Source organism: Eutrema salsugineum, unplaced genomic scaffold (genome assembly GCF_000478725.1).
Source record: "Eutrema salsugineum unplaced genomic scaffold, Eutsalg1_0 scaffold_8, whole genome shotgun sequence".
NCBI classification, from domain to species: Eukaryota; Viridiplantae; Streptophyta; class Magnoliopsida; order Brassicales; family Brassicaceae; genus Eutrema; species Eutrema salsugineum.
Genome location: NW_006256414.1, coordinates 13,259,341 through 13,280,426, shown reverse-complemented (window position 1 = coordinate 13,280,426; position 21,086 = coordinate 13,259,341). Strand labels below are relative to the sequence as shown.

The 21,086-nt window shown below is 41.8% G+C and overlaps 1 non-coding gene across 1 annotated transcript; it reads right to left on the bottom strand.

Moving 5' to 3' along the window:
* Positions 1 to 4,194: 4,194 nt before the first annotated feature.
* Positions 4,195 to 4,301, bottom strand: LOC112082290. The gene has a single exon (XR_002896949.1). It is a non-coding gene; the product is annotated as a small nucleolar RNA R71 (small nucleolar RNA).
* Positions 4,302 to 21,086: the final 16,785 nt, after the last annotated feature.

Below are 21,086 nucleotides of genomic sequence, written 5' to 3'. Positions count from 1 at the left end.
TATCATTCAGAAGAAGTCCAATCCAAGAAAGTTGATTGATCCAGGGAGTTTCAGACTCCCTTGTGCCATTGGACCTCTTCTATTCTCTGGATGTCTTTGTGATCTAGGAGCATCTGTCAGCTTGATGCCATTCTCCATAGCAAAGAAGCTGGGCTTTAGAGTCTTTAAGCCTGCAAGGATCTTTCTTATCCTTGCAGACAGATCAGTTAGACTGCCTGTTGGAATGTTGCAAGATCTGCCTGTCAAGATAGGTGGTTTTGAGGTTCCAACTGATTTTGTTGTGCTGGAAATGGATGAGGAACCAGTTGATCCTCTTATCTTAGGCAGACCATTCCTGGCCACTGCAGGAGCTATTATTGACGTGAGAGGTGGGATAATAGAGCTTCAACTTGGGTCTGAGAAGCTCAAGTTTGATGTGAATGAGATGATGAAGAAACCCACCATTGAGGGTCAATGTTTCTATGTGGAGACAATGGATCAGTTGGCTGATGAGTTGCTTGAGGAGCTGAACACTGAGGATCCTCTCCAAGCTGCTCTAACTCAAGAACAAGGAGACAATGAGCTCTTAGAAGAAGAAAGTGAGGGGTATAAGCTGTATTTGGATAATGCTAGAGAGCTGGGTCCTGAAACAAGGTTTTTGGAACTGGAACAAAGTGGCTCTGAGGTCTTGCCTATCAAAGGAGCAGAAATGAGCCAATGCAGCTTGGACAAGGATTGGAATGAGGCTGATGGGCCCTGTTGAGCTCAAGCCTCTACCAACAGAGCTCAGGTATGTATTTTTGGGCTTAAACTCCACATATCCAGTAATCATCAATGTAGCTTATTAGAGCATCAAGAGAGTGCATTGCTTAGTGAGATAAGAAAGTTCAGGAGAGCCATAGGATACTCTTTGGCTGATATTATAGGGATCTCTCCTGACATATGCACCCACAGGATACACCTGGAGGACCAATCTATGTCCTCTATTGAGCATCAACGACGTCTTAATCCAAACCTCAAGGAGGTGGTTAAGAAGGAGATACTCAAGCTTCTTAAGGCAGGGATAATTTACCCAATCTCTGACTCAAGATGTGTATCTCCTGTTCATGTTGTGCCCAAGAAGGGTGGGATCACAGTGGTTAAAAACGAGAAGGATGAGCTGATAGCTACTACGACTGTAACATGACACAGAATGTGTATAGACTATAGAAAGCTCAATGCAGCCTCTAGGAAGGATCATTTTCCTTTGCCTTTCATTGATCAGATGTTAGAGAGGCTTGCAAACCACCTCTTCTTTTGTTTTCTCGATGGGTACTCGGGGTTCTTTCAAATTCCCATAGATCCCCGAGATCAAGAGAAAACAACATTCACTTGCCCTTTTGGCACATTTGCATACAGGCGAATGCCTTTTGGTCTCTGTAATGCCCCTGCCACATTTCAATGTTGCATGATGCATATATTCTCTGACATTATTGAAGAGAAGGTGGAGGTGTTCATGGATGACTTTAGTGTCTATGGCTCCTCCTTCTCGGATTGTCTCTCTAATTTGTCACAGGTCTTGGAGAGATGTGAGCAGCATAACTTGGTGTTGAATTGGGAGAAATGCCACTTCATGGTGCAGGAAAGAATTGTACTTGGGCATAAGATATCTGAGAAAGGTGATAACACCGGATTTTGACCATTTTTATGGATCACTTTAATATCTTTTACAGGTGTTTTACTCCATTTTCAAAGGTTTTCAAAGGATTTCTATGTTTCCGGATTTTAAAATATTTTTCAGGTAATTTGGGATAAAGAGGCACAAAATGGAACAAAAAGACTCTTTTGGATAAATCCAGACCGTCAGAACTCTCGTGGAGAGACGAAGACCTTCTCACAGTCTGATCACCCTCATAATTGGACAACTTAATAGAAGAATCAACCAGCTTTCAAATGCACTTGGTTTGGAGACATTCCAACGGTTGGATCTCAAGATATTCCATTAGCCCCGGAGCCACTCGAAGTCGGCCAGCAAGTCACGCGACCGCGGTGATCAACCTATTTCCCGCGGTCAGAAGCTTCTCGACCGCGGCCAACCAGCCAATCCCCGCGGTCACAACACTCCCGACCGCGGCAATCAATCTCCGAATTAAAGCCCATGTATCTGAAGCCCAAAGTCATTCTCAGCCTCAATTCCGGAACCCTAGAGACCATGGAGTATTGGAGACTATAAATACATGTCACTTAGGTCGTTTTTAGGGACCGCCAATTAATACTTTACAGAAACCCTTTTCCTTTAGCCGTTTTTATGAGATTTTTGTAGAAGATTGTTCAAGTCCGAGTTCTTCAATAGAGAAGCTTTCTTTATCTATTTTCTTTACTGTTTTTCATTACTTTTATTAAAACTAATGATGATGTCGACCTCAGCCATGTCTGAGTAGATCCCGAGTTGGGCTTAGGGTTCCCGAAAGGGGCTCTCATAATCGATTAAGACATCTAGGTTTATAGATCTGGGATTTCGACCTGTTCTCTGTTTATTCTTGATCTTATTGCATGTATACTTGATTGATCACCTAGTATCTGATCTAGATAGTTAATGTTGCGAAAGTTTTCATTAAGTTGCCCTAAAATGAAACAGGCGATTTTTCCGTAGGAGTGGAAACCTACCTGCGGCGAGATCGTGAGTATTGACGAGTCTTGTGCAGCTCTTGCGTTCTCTCCCTTCCAGGGCCAGAGTGGAAACCTACTGCTCAGGGTTGCGAGAAACAGTTGGTTATGATCACGACAGTGACGTAGTCATACCGCCGTACTCTAGCTCTAGAACCCATATATTGTTATCCGTCAATCCCAATCTATCTACCTTAGTGTTAAAACCGATAATGATCCCTTTAGAGTTTCCAAAAGCTCAGCGTTTTTAGCCATAGTTTACAATTCCATCGATTTTTATTTGCTTATTTAGGCCTGCATTTCAATTTCCTTAGTTCGTTATTTACTTACTTTACTAGTATTTCATTCGATATTTTACTTGCGTTATTAGTCTTTCATTCGATATTTTACTTGTTCTATTTGCCTTTCACTCGATTTCTTTACTTGTTTTTTAGATAGATTTATTTGCTTTCTTTTGTTTTAGTTTAATTCGTGAAAAACAACCAACCTTTAAAAACCAATCTAGTCTAGACATAAAGTTAAAAACCGTAGAAGAATACCAGGCACACAAATCTCTGTGGATTCGATTCCTAAATACTACAACTGATTAGCTGTGCACTTGCGGCTTCATTTGTTTTGTTAAGGGTAAAACTTGTTCCCTCACGCAGTTGACACGAACAATCAAGTTTTTGGCGCTGTTGCCGGGGATTTGTTTCGCTGCCTTTTGCTATTTTTCTTGTTTTAACTTCTGTTCTAGACACCTGATCTCTAGTTCTTTCTTAAAGTTTTTCTGAACTATCTTTCCCTTCTTTTGTTTTTCTCTGAATTGCATGAATACCAGGCATATACCTGCATGAGATATTCCAATTCTAGACGAGATAGATAGACACGAAAGAGAACTTCGAAGACTTAGACGAACGCAAGGAATGGCCAACGATGACCAGCCTGGAGATCCTATTAATCGAAATTTAAATATGGACCAAGACGGGTCCGAACATGGAGAAAACGAAGAGAATGATCACATAGAAGGCGATCATGCTCGACAAGATGGAGAGGAGGATAAGGCTCCTCCAAGAAACCACCAGAACCGAGAGAGAGAAGGACGTGAAGACCTTGATCCACCCATCAATGCATCCGATGGTGACCACCCAGCAATGCAGCCGAATGAACGCATTCACCGCCCCATTCCGCCAGCAAATCAACACCGAAGACAAGCCAGGAACCATCGCATAGCTGATTTTGATGCACCTACTCAAAATTTTCAGAACCGATCTGCAATTCAAGTTCCATTTCCGAACCGGAATGAGTTTGAAGTCAAGCCTCAGATCATCTCATAGGTGAAGCAAAACCAATTCCATTGAGTTCCTTCTGAACACCCAATGGACCATATCGAACTCTTTGAAGAGATTTGCAGCATGATGAGAACAAACCAAGTTCCACCAGACTATTTAAAGTGTAAGTTGTTCCCTTTTTCATTAGCAGATAAAGCTCACCGTTGGTTGAAATCTTTGCCTGCAGGATCGATAACCAATTGGGAAGAATGCAGAAATGCTTTCCTGAACCACTTCTACACTAAGTCAAGGTCGAATCATGTTGAGAACAAAGATCTCAAACTTTCAACAAGGGCCAACTGAATCTTTCTATGAAGCCTGGGAGCGTTTTAAGGAGTATGAACGTGATTGCCCTCACCATGGATTTCATGGATCAAGCCTGCTGAGCACATTTTACCGAGGTTTGCAACCAAAATACAAACTTTCACTTGATACAACTAGCAATGGAGATTTTGGACAAAAGACGATAACCCAAGGAAGAGCTCTCATCAAAAATTTGGCTCAAGCCAATAGCAATGACTGTCCTGAATACGATCGATCGATGAAGCAAGCTGGAACAGACAACAAGGAGATAACCGAGTTGAAGAACATGGTGAGCCAGCTTCTGAAGAGCAACAATCGCCCAATCCATGCTTGTGAGACTAACAATGGCGCAGAAGATGAAGGACCTAGTGATATCGATCACATTAATCAAGCATTTATAGAAGAAGATGTGAACTACGTAGGAGCACTGGTGCCATACCAAAATCGCTCCAACAACAACTTCAACAACAACTTCCGGAATGCAAATTACAACAATCTCTCTTACCGCAATCCAAATGTGGAGAATCCTCAAGACCAGTACTACCCACCTCAGAAAAAATCCTTCCAAAACAAGTTTCAAGGTGGAAACGTTGGAGGAATAGTACCATATCAACCGCGACAGCCATATAACTACCAAGGTACGGGTTTTAACAATCAATTTGTACAACAGCAGGGAGTCGCGACGAACCAGCTAGCTTCACAAATCGGTAGACTTGAACAGTCCATCTAACAGCTCGTTATGACGAACGAAAAAGCATCTAAAGACGTGAACGTGAAAGTGGACTGCATGTACAATGATCTGAATGGTAAGTTTGAATCTTTATCTTCGCACGTAAAAAAGTTAGATGTGCAAGTCGCCCAAACAGCCGACTCTATGAAGAGGCAAAGTGGAGTACTTCCAGGAAGAGTTGAAGATAACCCTAAGAAGTATTGCAACCCCATAACCACATTGCCCGAAGAAGAGGCCGGAACCGATGGAAAGAAAGAAGAAACCCCAATCTTTGTACCACTGTACAAGGATATCGATCCCAAGCAGCCACCGTTTAAGGTACCTGAACGATCACCGTTTCAAAGGCTTGCCAAAGCCGATGATCCGGGACGTTTTGTTTTCCAGTGTTTCATTTCAGGAATCAAGTTTACAGACTGCTTGTGCGATTCCAGAGCCAATGTCAACATCATGTCTAAGACGTTTGCCGAAAAATTGGGCATTAAAACCTTAAAGACATCAACGGTTAAGGTTATTTTTGGAGATTCATCTCAAAAAGATAGTGAAGGGGCGATTCATGATCTACATGTTCTAGTGGGAGACAAAATCGTTCCAGCAGATTTCCAAGTCCTGGAGATAGATAAAGACAAGGAGAGGCCACTCATTTTTGGGAGGCCATTCCTAGCTACAGTAAGAGCGGTAATCGATCACGCAAACCGGCATGCTGTTTTCCTAAATGTGGATCGCAGAAGGTACTATCCGACTATCTTAGACTATTTTCCAAGCAAAGGAAACAGGCCAAAAGAGAAAGAAAAGGAGAAGCCGAAAGCTTTTGCAAAGATCAAGATCATCATTCCACCAGATGCAACATAAACTAGTGAGGACCAAATCCAGAAGCTGATCGAAAACACAAAAAGGGTTTTAAACAATATTAAAGTCCGAAAGAAGAGTAAAGGTAAGAAGACGACTCCTCAAGGAGAATAAGTAAAACCTCCGGTGACCGGAAGTGATAAGGGCACGTCAACTGGAGTGCCATTCAAATCAGCCTGATTCCTCATGCTTACGTCGAGCTAAACGACTTAAAACAAAAGCGCTTAATGGGAGGCAACCCATTTAGGTACTCTTTCTTTTAGTTTTCTTTTCCTTTTTACAATTTATACTTTCTTTTTCTTTTTAAGTTTTAGGTATTTTATAAAACAAAAACACAAAAAGTCAAAAAATTAGAAAAACCAAGAAGAAAAAGGTAGGTTTTTAGCTCCTCGACCCGACAAAGACGAGAAGATTGGACAAAGGCCGCAGGAGGAGGAGCCGCGGTCGTGACCGACCTACCCGCGGCCAAGGAAGCATCGACTGCGGCACTGTGAATGTGACCGCGGCCGAGCCCTCAATCATCGCGTTTGCGCGTCTCCTGACCGCGGCCGTTGGTCGTTGAGGTGACGCCGCGGATTTCTGCCGCTTTTTGGTGATTCCCGGTGTTGCCTGGTGTTTCCCGGTGTTGCCTGGTGATTCCCGGTGTTGCCTGGTGTTTCCCGGTGTTGCCTGGTGTTTACCTGGTGTTACCTGGTGATTCCTGGTGATTCCCGGTGTTTCCCGAAATATTCCTGGTAAAACCCGAAAAGATCCTCCGTAAGTTTTAAACTTTCCTAATGTGCAAACAAGAAAGGTAAGTTCCCGTAAACTTAAAAATTTCCAGAAATTTTCTGTTTTTGCTTCAAAAACGCTTTTTAAAGAAAAGAAACAAACTTTTTGGATCAAAACTCCTTCTTCTCTTCTCTTCCAAAAGACTTGGAGATTTAGGAGAAAGAACACATATTGCAATTCCTAATCTTTTTTACAGATTTTTGGCTCAAACCTCACTCTTTTTCAAAGCTGATTCCAATTCTGCCATCAAATCTCTTTTTCCAGCAAGGTATGAACCTCAAACTCGCCATTTTTAATTGATTTCAGAACTTAGGGTTTTCTTAAAAAACTCAAATCTCTATTTATTGATGGTGGAAATAGCTTAAGAACAATAGATTATCCGTTTAGGTTATCTAAAACTCGTTTTTAACAGCTAGGTTAAGAGGAATTGAGATTTTTGAAATTTGGATTCTACATGCTTCATAAAAATCGAATTTAGAACAGCAAAATTGATGAGTTTGATTAAGTCTTGTGTGATTAGTGATTAGTATTGGGTAATCTTTAGAATTTACGTGGAAATTGCTCATAAAAACCGATTTTTAGAAGATTTCTATGTTGAGAACATCAAAAATCCAAATCTGGTCACGAACTACTTGATTTCTCTGATTTAATATCGATTTTGTTTTCTCATGGTTTTAATTAATCTCTTTATGCTAGTATTAGTATAACAGATTTTAATGTGTTAAAATCAGCATCCAAATTCACTCTTTTTCCAAGAACTATTTCGTTTTGCAGAAAAATGGACCAAAACAGATCCCGAAGGAGCCGTCGCACTGGTGGCAGCTCCGAGGACATTCCCGATGATGCTACTCTAGGAGAGTACATGCTGAACCAAGCCAGACCGAGAAGAAGAAACTATGGGATTAGATTGCTCCAGCACTCAAGAGAAACACGAGCAGCTCCCGAGCCACCACAGATTCGATACATTGGGAGGGAGACAAACCCGAGAGTGGACTATGCAAGACGTTTCAAGAAGCTGAACATCAAACCCACGCCTTGCATTGATTATCATACACTCGAGATGCTTGGAATCAGAGAGGATGTGATCTGGTACATCGATGCACTTAAGCTGAGACCCTACATGGAGCTGAACCTTCCGACTTATCCTGAGCTAGTCCGTGAGTTCTTAGCGACTATTACACTACACCACACAAAGAGGAGGAACCCCAGAGCATCAGATGGCATCTTGTCATTCTCTATCCGCGGACAGCCTTACTCTCTCACCATTTCTGAGGTTTGTGAAGCTCTTAAGCTTCAATACACTGATGGCATTTACCTTGAAGATGAACCTGATCTTAACCTGTGGAGAGAGATGGGTCATGGAGTCTATGATAGTGGGAGATCGAAGTCAGCACTTCTTAGTCATCCAGCAGTGAGAGTTGTGCACAAACTTTTAGCACACACAATCTTCTCTAGAGCCAACATGGGAGGTGTTTTGAAGACTGAGCTCATTACACTTCAGATTCCGTTTATGGACGACCCACGACTTGCTTGCTATGCCTGGATCATAGCGCAGAATATGGTAAAGGTGAAGCATGATTTACATGGTTGCGAGGATGCTACTCCAGCTTTCAGGAGTGCTATTACAGCGATACTATAAGCTGTAGGATTCGATTTCTCATCTGATGAGCCACTTCCCGATGTCTGGTATGATCTACTTTATCTCTCTCGCGATCACACTATCTCTCGTGCCGCTTTCGATCCAGACAGGTTTGGTTACAAGTATTGCACTGGCACTGAGGAGCACCGAGTCAGTTTGCCTTCGGCATCTATCCCGAGATTGTGTAACGGAGGACGTCCGCGATGGACTCCAGAACCCGATGATTTTCTGCCTTCTGTACCTCATCTACCATTCAACATTGGCCAATACATAGTGGCCAAGGCGAAGCGTGATGCAGCTGCGGCCCGTACTCATTTTCAGCCATCTATTTCGACTGGCCACACCTCATCATCTACATCATCGCACACTCATTCTGACCTGGAGCGCAGAGTTGAGAGACTGGGACGACGCTTTGAGCGCGTTGTCACCTTCCTACAGGAGCAGCACCAGTTCGCAGACGACACATCGGAGGATGAGTGATTGATCAGCACTTCACTACCATCACGGTTCTATCATCATTTTCTTTTCTTTTATCTTATTTTATTTCGCTTTTATTCACCATTTTCTCACCAACTCTTTCACACTAGGGACAGTGTGATTTAAGTCTGGGGGAGGATGTCTATCCGTACTAATCATTTTCTTGCTTTTGCTTTTAAATTCCAAGTACTTTTTAAATTTTAATATGTAACCTATTCGACATTAAGTATTTTTCAGGAATGTTTGCCGCAAAACTATGATGATTTAGACCTGCAAATAGCTTGTTGGCCGCGGTTGCGTGAGTTGCTGACCGACTTCGAGTGGCTCAGGGGCTAATGGAATATCTTGAGATCCAACCGAGGACTTCTATTCATGGATATTCTTTCTGACAGGATATACTAGCTCATTTTATTTGGAATTAATATTGATATCTAATTTTCTCATCATTGATTTTAGGCAGGCATCGACATACACATCTAGGACGTCTTTTACCCTCACTTTTACCACTCTTTGTCGTCCTAGATGAGCAGTTTATCTTTATCTGGTACCATACCCTAAACCCGAAACCCTTGTTTTCAATCCTCATGCATTCTCTCTTTAGTTTATATCAGCAGATATGTGCAAAAACGTCGGAGAGAAGAGGAGCGACGCAGTTTTCAGTCACTCACAAAGGAGACTGAATATAATTCGGAAGGAAGAGTATCAGAAACATCATGAAGCTTTACAAGACAGATATTGACTGGTAATTTCGTGCTCTCTATGACTCTATATCTAAAGGTGTTCCCTTTCTCTAAAAAAATAAAAATAAAAATAAACGTGAAAAGAGAAAGGGAAACAAAAAGCCTAATGAGTCTTAGATTGTCGAAATTTGTGGAGCAATAAGCAACCACTATTCGTTTAAGGAGCTATGGTTTTGAAAGATTTACAAAAATCTAAGTCTGGGGGAGTTAGGAGAGAACCTGAGGAAGAAGACCAGGAATCTATGGCAATAAGAAAGTGACTGAAAACTGTGGATACCAACAGCTTCACTCTCTCTTGCGGTTTTGCATAATATCATGGATCCTCCAGATTTTCAGGTAACCCGTAAACACTTTAAGACTTACCCCTAGAATAACCTTTTTAACACTTAGCCTAGATTGCCTTGCCTAGACTTTCTTTGATGAGAACCACCGAGATTTTTAATGAATGTTAAGAGCTAGTTGACTGGAAGTTAGATCCTAGTTGATGGTCGTGTCAACTGCGTGAGGGAACAAGTTTTACCCTTAACAAAACAAATGAAAGCCGCAAGTGCACAGCTAATCAGTTGCAGTATTTAGGGATCGAATCCACAGGGATTTGTGTGCCTGGTATTCTTCTACGGTTTTTAAGTTTATGTCTAGAATAAATTGGTTTTAAAGGTTGGTTGTTTTTGCGGAATAAACTAAAACAAAAGAAAGCAAATAAATCTATCCTAAAAAGCAGGTAATAAAATCGAATGAAATGCAATTAGAATAAGCAAATATCGAATGAAAGACTAATAAGGCAAGTAAAATATCGCATGAAAGGTAAATAAAGCAAGTAAATAATGAACTAAGGAAATTGAAATGCAGGTCTAAGAAAGCAATAAAAATCGATGGAGTTGTAAACTATGACTAAAAACGCTGAGCTTTTGGGAACTCTAAGGGATCATAATCGGTTTTAACACTAAGGTAGATAGATTGGGATTGACAGATAACGATATATGGGTTCTAGAGCTAGAGTACGGCGGTATGACTACGTCACTGTCGTGATCATAACCAACTGTTTCTCGCAACCCTGACCAGTAGGTTTCCACTCTGGCCCTGGAAGGGAGAGAACGCAAGAGCTGCACAAGACTCGTCAATACTCACGATCTCGCCGCAGGTAGGTTTCCACTCCTACGGAAAAATTTCCTGTTTCATTCTAGGGCTGATACTTAATGAAAAATTTCGCAACACTAACTATCTAGATCAGATACTAGGTGATCAATCAAGCATACATGCAATAAGAACAAGAATAAACAGAGAACAGGTCGAAATCCCAGATTTATAAACCTAGATGTCTTAATCGATTATGAGAGCCCCAACTCGGGATCTACTCAGACATGGCTGAGTTTGACATCATCATTGGTTTTAATAAAAGTAATGAAAAACAGTAAAGAAAAGAGATAAAGAAAGCTTCTCTATTGAAGAACTGGGACTTGAACAATCTTCTACAAAAATGTCATAAAAACGGCTGAAAGAAAAGGGTTTCTGTAAAGTATGAAGGGTTGTCTCTAAAAACGACCTAAATGACATGTATTTATAGTCTCCAATACTCCATGGTCTCTAGGGTTCCAGAATTGAGGCTGAGAATGACTTTGGGCTTCAGATAAGTGGGCTTTAACTCGGAGATTGATTGCTGCGTTCGGGAGTGTTGTGACCGCGGCAATTGGCTTGTTGGCTGCGGTCGGGAAGCTTCTGACCGCGGCAAATAGCTTGTTGGCCGCGGTTGCGTGAGTTGCTGACCGACTTCGAGTGGCTCAGGGGCTAATGGAATATCTTGAGATCCAACCGTTGGAAAGTCTCCAAACCAAGTGCATTTGAAAGCTGGTTGATTCTTCTATAAGTTGTCCAATTTTGAGGGTGATCAGACGGTGAGAAGGTCTTCGTCTCTCCATGAGAGTTCTGACGGTCTGCATTTATCCAAAAGAGTCTTTTTGTTCCATTTTGTGCCTCTTTATCCCAAATTACCTGAAAAGTCTTTTAAAATCCAGAAACATAGAAATCCTTTAAAAACCTTTGAAAATGGAGTAAAAACACCTGTAAAAGATATTAAAATGATCCATAAAAATGGTCAAAATCTGGTGTTATCAACTCCCCCAGACTTAGTCTTTTGTTTGTCCTCAAACAAAACAAAGGCTAAATCTCGGCGAGAGGTTTGAAAACGCAGGAACTAAACAAAATCTCAGAGACCAAACTTCTACACCAATATCAATCAGTATGCATCAATCGCGAATAGCCTAGAAAATTCTCACTAGCAATACAGGCATAACTAGTCCGTTAATCCGTCATGTGGAAATCTATGCACTGAGATCTAACTTCCAGTCAACTAGCTCTTAACATTCACTAAAAATCTCGGTGGTTCTCATCAAAGAAAATCTAGGCAAGGCAATCTAGGCAAGGTGTCAAGAAGGATTATTTTGGGGGTAGGGCTTAAAGTGTTTAAGGGTTACCTGAAGATCTGGAGGATGCATGATATTATGCAAAACCGCAAGAGAGAGTGAAGATGTTGGTATCCACAGTTTTCAGTCACTTTCTTCTTGACATAGATTCATGGTCTTCTTCCTCAGGTTCTCTCCAAACTCTCCCAGACTTAGATTTTTGTAAATCTTTCAAAACAATAGCTCTTTAAACAAATAGTGGTTGCTTATTGCTCCACAAATTTCGACAATCTAAGACTCATTAGGCTTTTTGTTTCCCTTTCTCTTTTCACGTTTTTTTTTTTTTTTTTTTTTTAGGGAAAGGGAACACCTTTAGATATAGAGTCTTAGAGAGCACGAAATTACCAGTCAATATCTGTCTTGTAAAGCTTCATGATGTTTCTGATACTCTTCCTTCCCAATTCCATTCAGTCTCCTTTGTGAGTGACTGAAAACTGCGTCGCTCCTCTTCTCTCCGACGTTTTTGCTTATATCTGCTAATATAAACTAAAGAGAGAATGCATGAGGATTGAAAACAAGGGTTTTGGGTTTAGGGTATGGTACCAGATAAAGATAAACTGGTCATCTAGGACGACAAAGGTGGTAAAAGTGATGGTAAAAGACGTCCTAGATGTGTATGTCGATGCCTGCCTTAAATCAATGATGAGAAAATTAGATATCAATATTAAGTCCAAATAAAGTGAGCTAGTATATCCTGTCAGAAAGAATCTCCATGAATAGAAGTCCTCTGGTGGGAGTTCGTAGTGCAAGTACTCTAGCTACTGCCTAGTCTAGTGCTAACCACAAATGAGCTATCATGCATAGTGTAGAAGCGTGCAGGTCTAAATCATCATAGTTTTGCGGCAAACATTCCTGAAAAATACTTAATGTCGAATAGGTTACATATTAAAATTTAAAAAGTACTTGAAATTTAAAAGCAAAGCAGGAAAATGATTAGTACAGATAGACATCCTCCCCCAGACTTAAATCACACTATCCCCAGTGTGAAAAAGTTGGTGAGAAGATGGTGAATAAAAGCGAAATAAAATAAGATAAAGAAAAGAAAATGATGATAGAACCGTGATGGTAGTGAAGTGCTGGTCAATCACTCATCCTCTGATGTGTCGTCTGCGACCTGGTGCTGCTCCTGTAAGAAGGTGACAACGCGCTCAAAGCGTTGTCCCTGTCTCTCAACTCTGCGCTCGAGATTGGAATGAGTGTGTGAAGATGTAGATGATGAGGTGTGGCCGGTCGAAATTGATGGCTGAAAATGAGCATGGGCCGCAGCTGCATCACGCCTCGCCTTGGTCACTATGTATTGCCCAATGGTGAATGGTAGACGAGGTACAGATGGAAGAAAATCATCGGGTTCCGGAGTCCATCGAGGGTGTCCTCCGTTGCACAATCTCGGGATAGATGCTGAAGGCAAGCGGACTCGGTGCTCCTCGGTGCCAGTGCAATACTTGTAACCAAACCTGTCTGGATCGAAAGCGGCACGAGAGATAGTGTGATTGCGAGAGAGATAAAGTAGAGCATACCAGACATCGGGAAGTGGATCATCAGATGAGAAATCGAATCCTACAGCCTGTAGTATCGCTGTAATAGCAATCCCGAAAGCTGGAGTAGCGTCCTTGCAACCATGTAAATCATGCTTCACCTTTACCATATTCTGCGCTATGATCCATGCGAAGCAGGCGAGTCGTGGGTCATCCATAAACGGAATCTGAAGTGTGATGAGCTCAGTCTTCAAAACACTTCCCATGTTGGCTCTAGAGAAGATCGTGTGTGCTAAGAGTTTGTGCACAACTCTCACTGCTGGGTGGCTAAGAAGGGCTGACTTCGATCTCCCACTATCATAGGCTCCATGACCCATTTCTCTCCACAAGATAAGATCAGGTTCGTCTTCAAGGTAAATGCCATCAGTGTATGGAAGCTTAAGAGCTTCACAAACCTCGGAAATGGTGAGAGAATAAGGCTGTCCACGGATAGAGAATGTCAAGATGCCATCTGATGCTCTGGGGTTCCTCCTCTTTGTGTGGTGGAGTGTAACGGTCGCTAAAAGCTCACGGACTAGCTCAGGATAAGTCGGAAGGTTCAGCTCCATGTAGGGTCTCAGCTTAAGTGCATCGATGTACCAGATCACATCCTCTCTGATTCCAAGCATCTCGAGTGTATGATAATCAATGCAAGGCGTGAGTTTGATGTTCAGCTTCTTGAAACGCCTTGCATAGTCCACTCTCGGGTTTGTCTCCCTCCCAATGTATCGAATCTATGGTGGCTCGGGAGGTGCTCGTGTTTCTCTTGAGTGCTGGAGCAATCTCATCACATAGCTTCTTCTTCTCGGTCTGGCTTGGTTCAGCATGTACTCTCCTAGAGTAGCATCATCGGGAATGTCCTCGGAGCTGCCACCAGTTCGACGGCACCTTCGATTTCTTTACTTGTTTTTTAGGATAGATTTATTTGCTTTCTTTTGTTTTAGTTTAATTCGTGAAAAACAACCAACCTTTAAAAACCAATCTAGTCTAGACATAAAGCTAAAAACTATAGAAGAATACCAGGCACACAAATCTCTGTGGATTCGATCCCTAAATACTACAACTGATTAGCTGTGCACTTGCGGCTTTCATTTGTTTTGTTAAGGGTAAAACTTGTTCCCTCACGCAGTTGACACGAACAATCAAAAGGCATAGAGGTTGACAGAACAAAGGTGGAAGTGATGGTGAATCTGCAAACTCCCACTTCAGTCAAAGGGATAAGGAGTTTCCTTGGGCATGCAGGGTTTTACAGAAGATTTATCAAAGACTTCTCAAGAATAGCCAGGCCCTTGACAAGGCTGTTATGTAAAGAAGTTGATTTCATCTTTGATGCTGAGTGTGAAGAGGCCTTCAAGATGATCAAGGATGCATTAGTCAGTGCACCAATTGTCCAAGCCCCAGACTGGTCTCTTCCTTTTGAGGTTATGAAAGATGCATCTGATTTTGCAGTTGGGGCTGTACTTGGCCAGAGGAAAGATAAGAAGCTCCATGTCATCTACTATGCCAGTAGAACACTTAACTCTGCCCAAGAGAAGTATGCTACCACTGAGAAGGAAATGTTGGCAATAGTCTTTGCCTTTGATAAATTCAGAAGCTACCTGGTGGGGTCAAAAGTCATTGTATATACTGATCATGCAGCCCTCAGGTATCTGATGACCAAGAAAGATGCTAAGCCAAGACTATTGAGATGGGTTCTTCTACTTCAGTAGTTTGATATGGAAGTACAGGACAAAAAGGGTATAGAGAATGGAGCTGCAGACCATCTCTCTAGGTTAAGAATAGACTCTGAAGTCCCTCTTAATGAGAGTCTTCCAGAGGAATCACTGATGGTGCTCCATTCTTATTTGGAGTTTGAAGAAATGGATAGCATCCAAGAAAAGAGAATGCCCTGGTTTGCTGATATTGTGAACTTTCTTGCTTGTGGAGTGGAGCCACCTGAACTTGATGCTTACCACAGGAAGAAGTTTTTCAGAGATGTCCAAAGATACCATTGGGATGAGCCCTACTTGTATGTCCTTAACAAAGATCAACTGTATAGAAGGTGTCTTGCTGAGGAGGAGATGCAACCTGTATTGCAAGAGTGTCATGGTTCAGCTTTTGGAGGTCACATGGGAGCATTCAAGACTGTGGCCAAGGTTCTTCAGAGTGGGTTTTGGTGGCCCTCAATGTTCAAAGATGCTCAGCTAGTTGTTTCAGCATGTGATGCCTGTCAGAGACATGGGAACATTTCAAAGAGGAGTGAAATGCCTCAAAATCCAATTCTAGAGGTTGAGATCTTTGATTGCTGGGGAGTTGACTTCATGGGGCCCTTCATTTCATCTTATGGGAATCAGTATATACTTGTTGCTGTGGACTATGTGTCCAAGTGGGTTGAGGCCATTGCTTCCCCTACCAATGATTCCAAGGTAGTAGTGAAGTTGTTCAAGAGCATTATCTTCCCAAGATTTGGAGACCAAGGGTTGTTATATCTGATGGAGGATCTCATTTTGTGAACAAGACTTTGGAAGGATTGCTGAGAAAGCATGGAGTGAAACACAAGGTGGCTACTCCTTATCATCCTCAAACTAGTGGCCAGGTTGAAGTATCTAATAGACAGATTAAGGCCATTCTTGAGAGGACTGTTAGCTCAAGCAGAAAAGATTGGAGTAAGAGGCTAGATGATTCATTATGGGCTTATAGAACTGCCTTTAAAACTCCAATTGGGACATCACCTTTCAATCTGCTATATGGGAAGAGCTGCCACCTTTCTGTTGAGCTGGAGTACAAGGCTTTGTGGGCTGTGAAGTTGCTAAACTTTGATATCAAGACAGCTCAAGAGAAAAGGGTCATTCAACTCCATGAACTTGAGGAGATTAGGCTTGGGGCTTTTGAGAGCTCAAAGATCTAAAAGGAGAAGACCATGACTCTGCATGATCAAAAGATTCTGAAAAGGGAGTTCAAGGATGGTGATCTTGTGTTGCTGTTCAACTCTAGGCTTAAGTTGTTTCCTGGAAAACTTAAGTCTAGATGGTCTGGTCCCTTTAAGGTTCTTGAAGTCAGGCCATATGGAGCTGTTGTGTTAGAAGGCAAGAATGGTCAAGAGTTTGTGGTGAATGGCCAAAGAATCAAGCACTACCTGGTCTCACAAAGGAAGGAGGAAGCTACATCAGTTCCCCTTCTTGATCCACCACCAGCCTGTTAAACAGGTTTTCAAAGTCAAACTTAGAGACTTTAAACAAAGTGCTCTTGGGAGACACCCCAAGCTTATCTTTGTAAATATGCCTTTAATGTTTTGATTTCTTTCTTTTTTTATGCTTTAAGATGTTTTGATGGGTTTGTTTAGTGTCTACAGGTTACAGGTTTGAGTTTGAACCCTTGGGAAGTAAATGAAAGATGAAAAGGAATGAAGGAGGGGGCAAAAGCTTATACTCGGTTTTGAACATGGTCACCGGCCACGGTCAGATAATAAGGCGTGGCAAGCTTTTAAGCTAAGCCACGAGAGAGGAATCACAAACCTTCGGCATTTGACACGGTCACGTTGGCACGGTCAACGATGGCGCGGCAAAATTTTTGAAAAATCTTGACCGTACGGACGTTGACCGGTCAAAGACGCGCCCTTTACAGCTGTTCCCCACCTGGTCTTCTTCTTCACACGAGTTTGCCCCCTTCTCTCCATTTCTTGAACTTTAAACACTCATATCTCTCTCGTTCTTGAACCAAATTGAGGAATTCCAACTGCATTGAACTCGTAATCCTGTCTAGTTTCTTGCTGCACATTCGTTTTTCACTCGAAACTTGAAGATTCCTAGGTACTTTAGTCTGTTAAAACTCACCTTTTCCATGTCTTAATGTACTGTTCATGAACAAGAAACACATGGAATCGATTTTAATAGGCCTCTTGATACCCTAGAATCATTTTGTGAATGTTGTGCAAGTAGAATGGATAGGAAATGCATGGATCAGATTATACCTTTTGGGCATAAAGTTTTCAAGAAACAGAAGAAACAGAGAAAGCCAAAGAATCCAGCTGAGAAGAAAGCAAAGAATGTGGGTGCACCAAAGAAAACCAAGGCTTCTACTTCAAAGAATTCTGGCAAAGAACTGGCGCTGGTTGAAGTTGTTCAAAGGAAAGGAAAAGAGGTGGCTGTGGCTGAGGATGAAGAAGAAACAGAGAGTGATCCTGAAGTAGCATTGCAGCCGGTTAAGAAAGCAAAGACAAAACCAGAACCTGAGGACAAAGAACCAACTTTTGATGACTACTTTGCTATGTTCAAGGATGTAAAGGTGCTGCAAACCAAGTTCCCTGATATGGAGCTACTGAAAAAGATGGGGCTTCTTGAAGAGGTTCAGCTCATTTTTAACAACATGGGATTTGGTGGATTCTTCGAGATGAAAGATGTGGCTCATGATGGAGTAACACAGGAGTTCCTTGCATCCCTTGAAGTTTGTGGATATGGCCCAAGAGATCAGAGGATCAAAGAGGGAAATGGTCTTGGGCACATAGAGTTCACAGTCAATGGTACACAACACCATGTAAGCTTCAAGGAACTAGATGAGATCTTTGCCTTTTCAAGACCTGCACAGGATGAGACATTGAAGTTCATGGATAAGAAACCGAGCCATCCGCTATGCTCACAAAGTGCTTTGCCAAATGTTTTTTACCAAACACAATGATGGTGTGGTGCATCTAGCTAACATGGAGCTACTGGGTATGGGTCTGCATCCTCTCATCAGTCATTTGAAGAGCAAGAGAGAATTTCATCTCCCACACTACATCCCTTCTGGTGGTGCATTCTTGGCACGCCATATGCTGATATAAAAAGACATTGCTTGGAGTGAGGGTAAAAGGCAGAAGCTCACTAAGTTGCACAATGGATGGTTAGTGACAAAGATTCTGAAAGCAAGAGGTTTTGTCTTTGATGATGTTGAGGTCAAGCCTGAGTTGATTGATGAAGCTACCCTCACCAAGGTTGGGTTTTTAACAGAAAGCAATGGTGAAAACTTCTTGTACAGCTTCAAGCTTTTACAAAATGAGAAGGTCCAAGTTCTGTTGCCACACCCAGCCATCACCACGCTCACAGAAAGGCACAATGTCTCCTTTATTGTTCTAAAGGATCAGCTCTACAAACCAGCCATTGACCCTCCAATTCGCAAATGCAAGAGAACTGCAGGTTCCAAGGGTAAAGAACCAGTTGAAGAACAGAGCACAACTAGGACCGCGGGTTGTGAGAATGAGGAGCCAAGAGATCTTGAAAGAAGGATGGGAGCAGGCCGGTATCACTTTGATCCTTATGTTTGGGGTCAACCTGATTATCACACAAAGAATCTGTATTCACGAGTTAACAGCCTTCAGAAATGGTGCAAATGGCAAGACAAAACGATCCACAAGCTAGTTGACTGTGTTAGGAAACTAAAGAAGAAGGTGAAGAAACTCACAGCTCCAGCCACCTCACCCAAACGAGATACAAGAGAAGAGGTGGGAGAAAGCTCAGCAGCTCATGACCTCGTGCTCCCACCAGGAAAAGAAGACTGGATCAACCTGGCCACAGCGTTCCTACCAGACTCACCTGAGAGCAGCCCACCTAGATACTCAACTCCATCATGTTCTACCTCCAATCCATCCCACTACCTGGGATCAGACCTCAGCGATTGAGGTAAACACTCCAAACTCTGTACATATGCATGTAGATTTTCTTTTACTCTTTGCATTTTACTTGTTTGCTTTGCTTAAACTCCTTTCTCATGCTTTTATAACACAAGGGACTGTGTTATTTAAGTGTGGAGGAGGAGTTTCATCTTTTACTAATCATGTTTTCTCTGTTCTTATTTTACACTTTGAGTCTTGAGTCACATTCTTGCATGCATTCATATAGTCTCATCTAAGTACATATAAAAAACCAAAAAAATTGAAAAATCTGAAAAATTTTCACAAAAAAATGATCATGTAGTTGCATTCTCATTTTTAGGATTGAGTCTAGTTGCATATTCATGTAGGCTGCATCAATGCAAGGGAGTAATGATAGGTTTTTCCGTGAGAGAATATCAGTTTAAGAATTCGGTTCACTGCCCTAGTTCCTAGTTCTTTGCTGCATGTAAACAAGAATGAAATCAAGACTGATCCATGCTTTGAACTTGTTGAGTGAATCAAGCTTTGATTAGTCCAGCCTTATCTAAGTGAGAACCTTAATTTGACAATCTAATTATCATTGCCTGTGCATGTCATTGTGAACTCATGGGTACCCTCAAAATATTTGAGCTCTCTTATCCCTTTTACCACTCTTTGCTAGCTCAAATAGCTGTTCTCACACTTTGAGACAGTTCCATGCCTTTAACCAAACCTTCCTTGAAGCATGAAACACTATAGTGAGAGATGTGAGGGCGACAAGAGTAGAGTCTCATGTAGAACTAGCTCAACTTCATGAGTCTAGAGTAGGCTAGGAAGAGTTCTTGAGAAACACTGAGTGGAAAAGAGGAAGTTTGAGATGAAAACCAGGGGTTGGAAAAGAAAAGAAAAAGGTTTGGGGTCTGCAGTTTAAAGAAAGAAAAGCTCTTGTGTTTTGAAAAAGAAAGTCTAGCCTCTAAGAAAAAAAGAAAAGAAAAGAAGCCAAAAGGGCTCGTGTTTGAAAAGAAAAGAAAAGAGGCTAGAAAGTGTTGTATGAGAAAGAGCTAAGTGGAATATTCAGACCCCAAAACCTGAGTTTAAGGTTGAAAAGATGAATCCCCTGGTGAGAAAAAGAATGAGAGTGAAGTGAGGAGAGGGTTGATAAGGCAATGAATGTCTTAAGAGAGGAGTAGCTAGGATGTGATCTTCTTGGGCGTAGAGTTAAGGTGAAAGACCAATTTGGGGCATTGGGTACATGGGGTTCTGCTCTTGTATGCACCAGTTGCCTTTTACCCTTAGCATTCTGTTAAAGTTTATTCCCTCTTGAGTGATCCCTTGAGCTGAATGGAAGCCAAAACATTAAATGAGATCATCTTTGTCTCATGACCCTGTCCCAAGACAAGTGAGTTCACATGATTTGCATAAGCATGATTCACATGAGCTTTAATGAATGTCAAAAGGTTGGAACTATGGCTGTTTTTGAAAAACTTAAGCTTGAGCTTGATTCATTCATTGATAAGTATGGCTAAAGTTTTGTGAGTAATCTTGTTTGCAATGCATCTTAGAATTAGCAACTAGGACAGTGAGCCTTGAATTCTTTTAGTGATACACTCTCTCATTAAGGAATATGAACTCCCAATGCATCCAACCTCTTTCTCTCATTTGCTCTTTTTGCTTGAGGACAAGCAAAGGACAAGTGTGGGGGAGTTGATATGTTCATGATTTGCATCATTTAGGTTGTATATTTCATTCCAAATCATATCTTATCATGCATTTTAGGTCTTTAGGGGTTGTTTTAGGATTTAAGAGTTGCATTAGTTCTCAATGAGTCTTTGCATGTTTGGAGTGTTTATCAGGTGTATTTGGAGCTATTTGGAGTTGAAAAAATGAATCAAGGAAGAGAAATGGTGATCAAGGCTTGAAAGATGGTGAAAATGGGTTCTGGAGGTTCTCGGCCATTCTCGCGTACCGCAGGAAGGTTTTTCTCGGCCATTCGCATGTACCGCGGGTGGATTCCTCGGCCAAAACGCGTACTGGCTAGTTAAGTTTCTCGTCCAAAATTTCTGGGTGCAGACACATTTCGGAAATCGC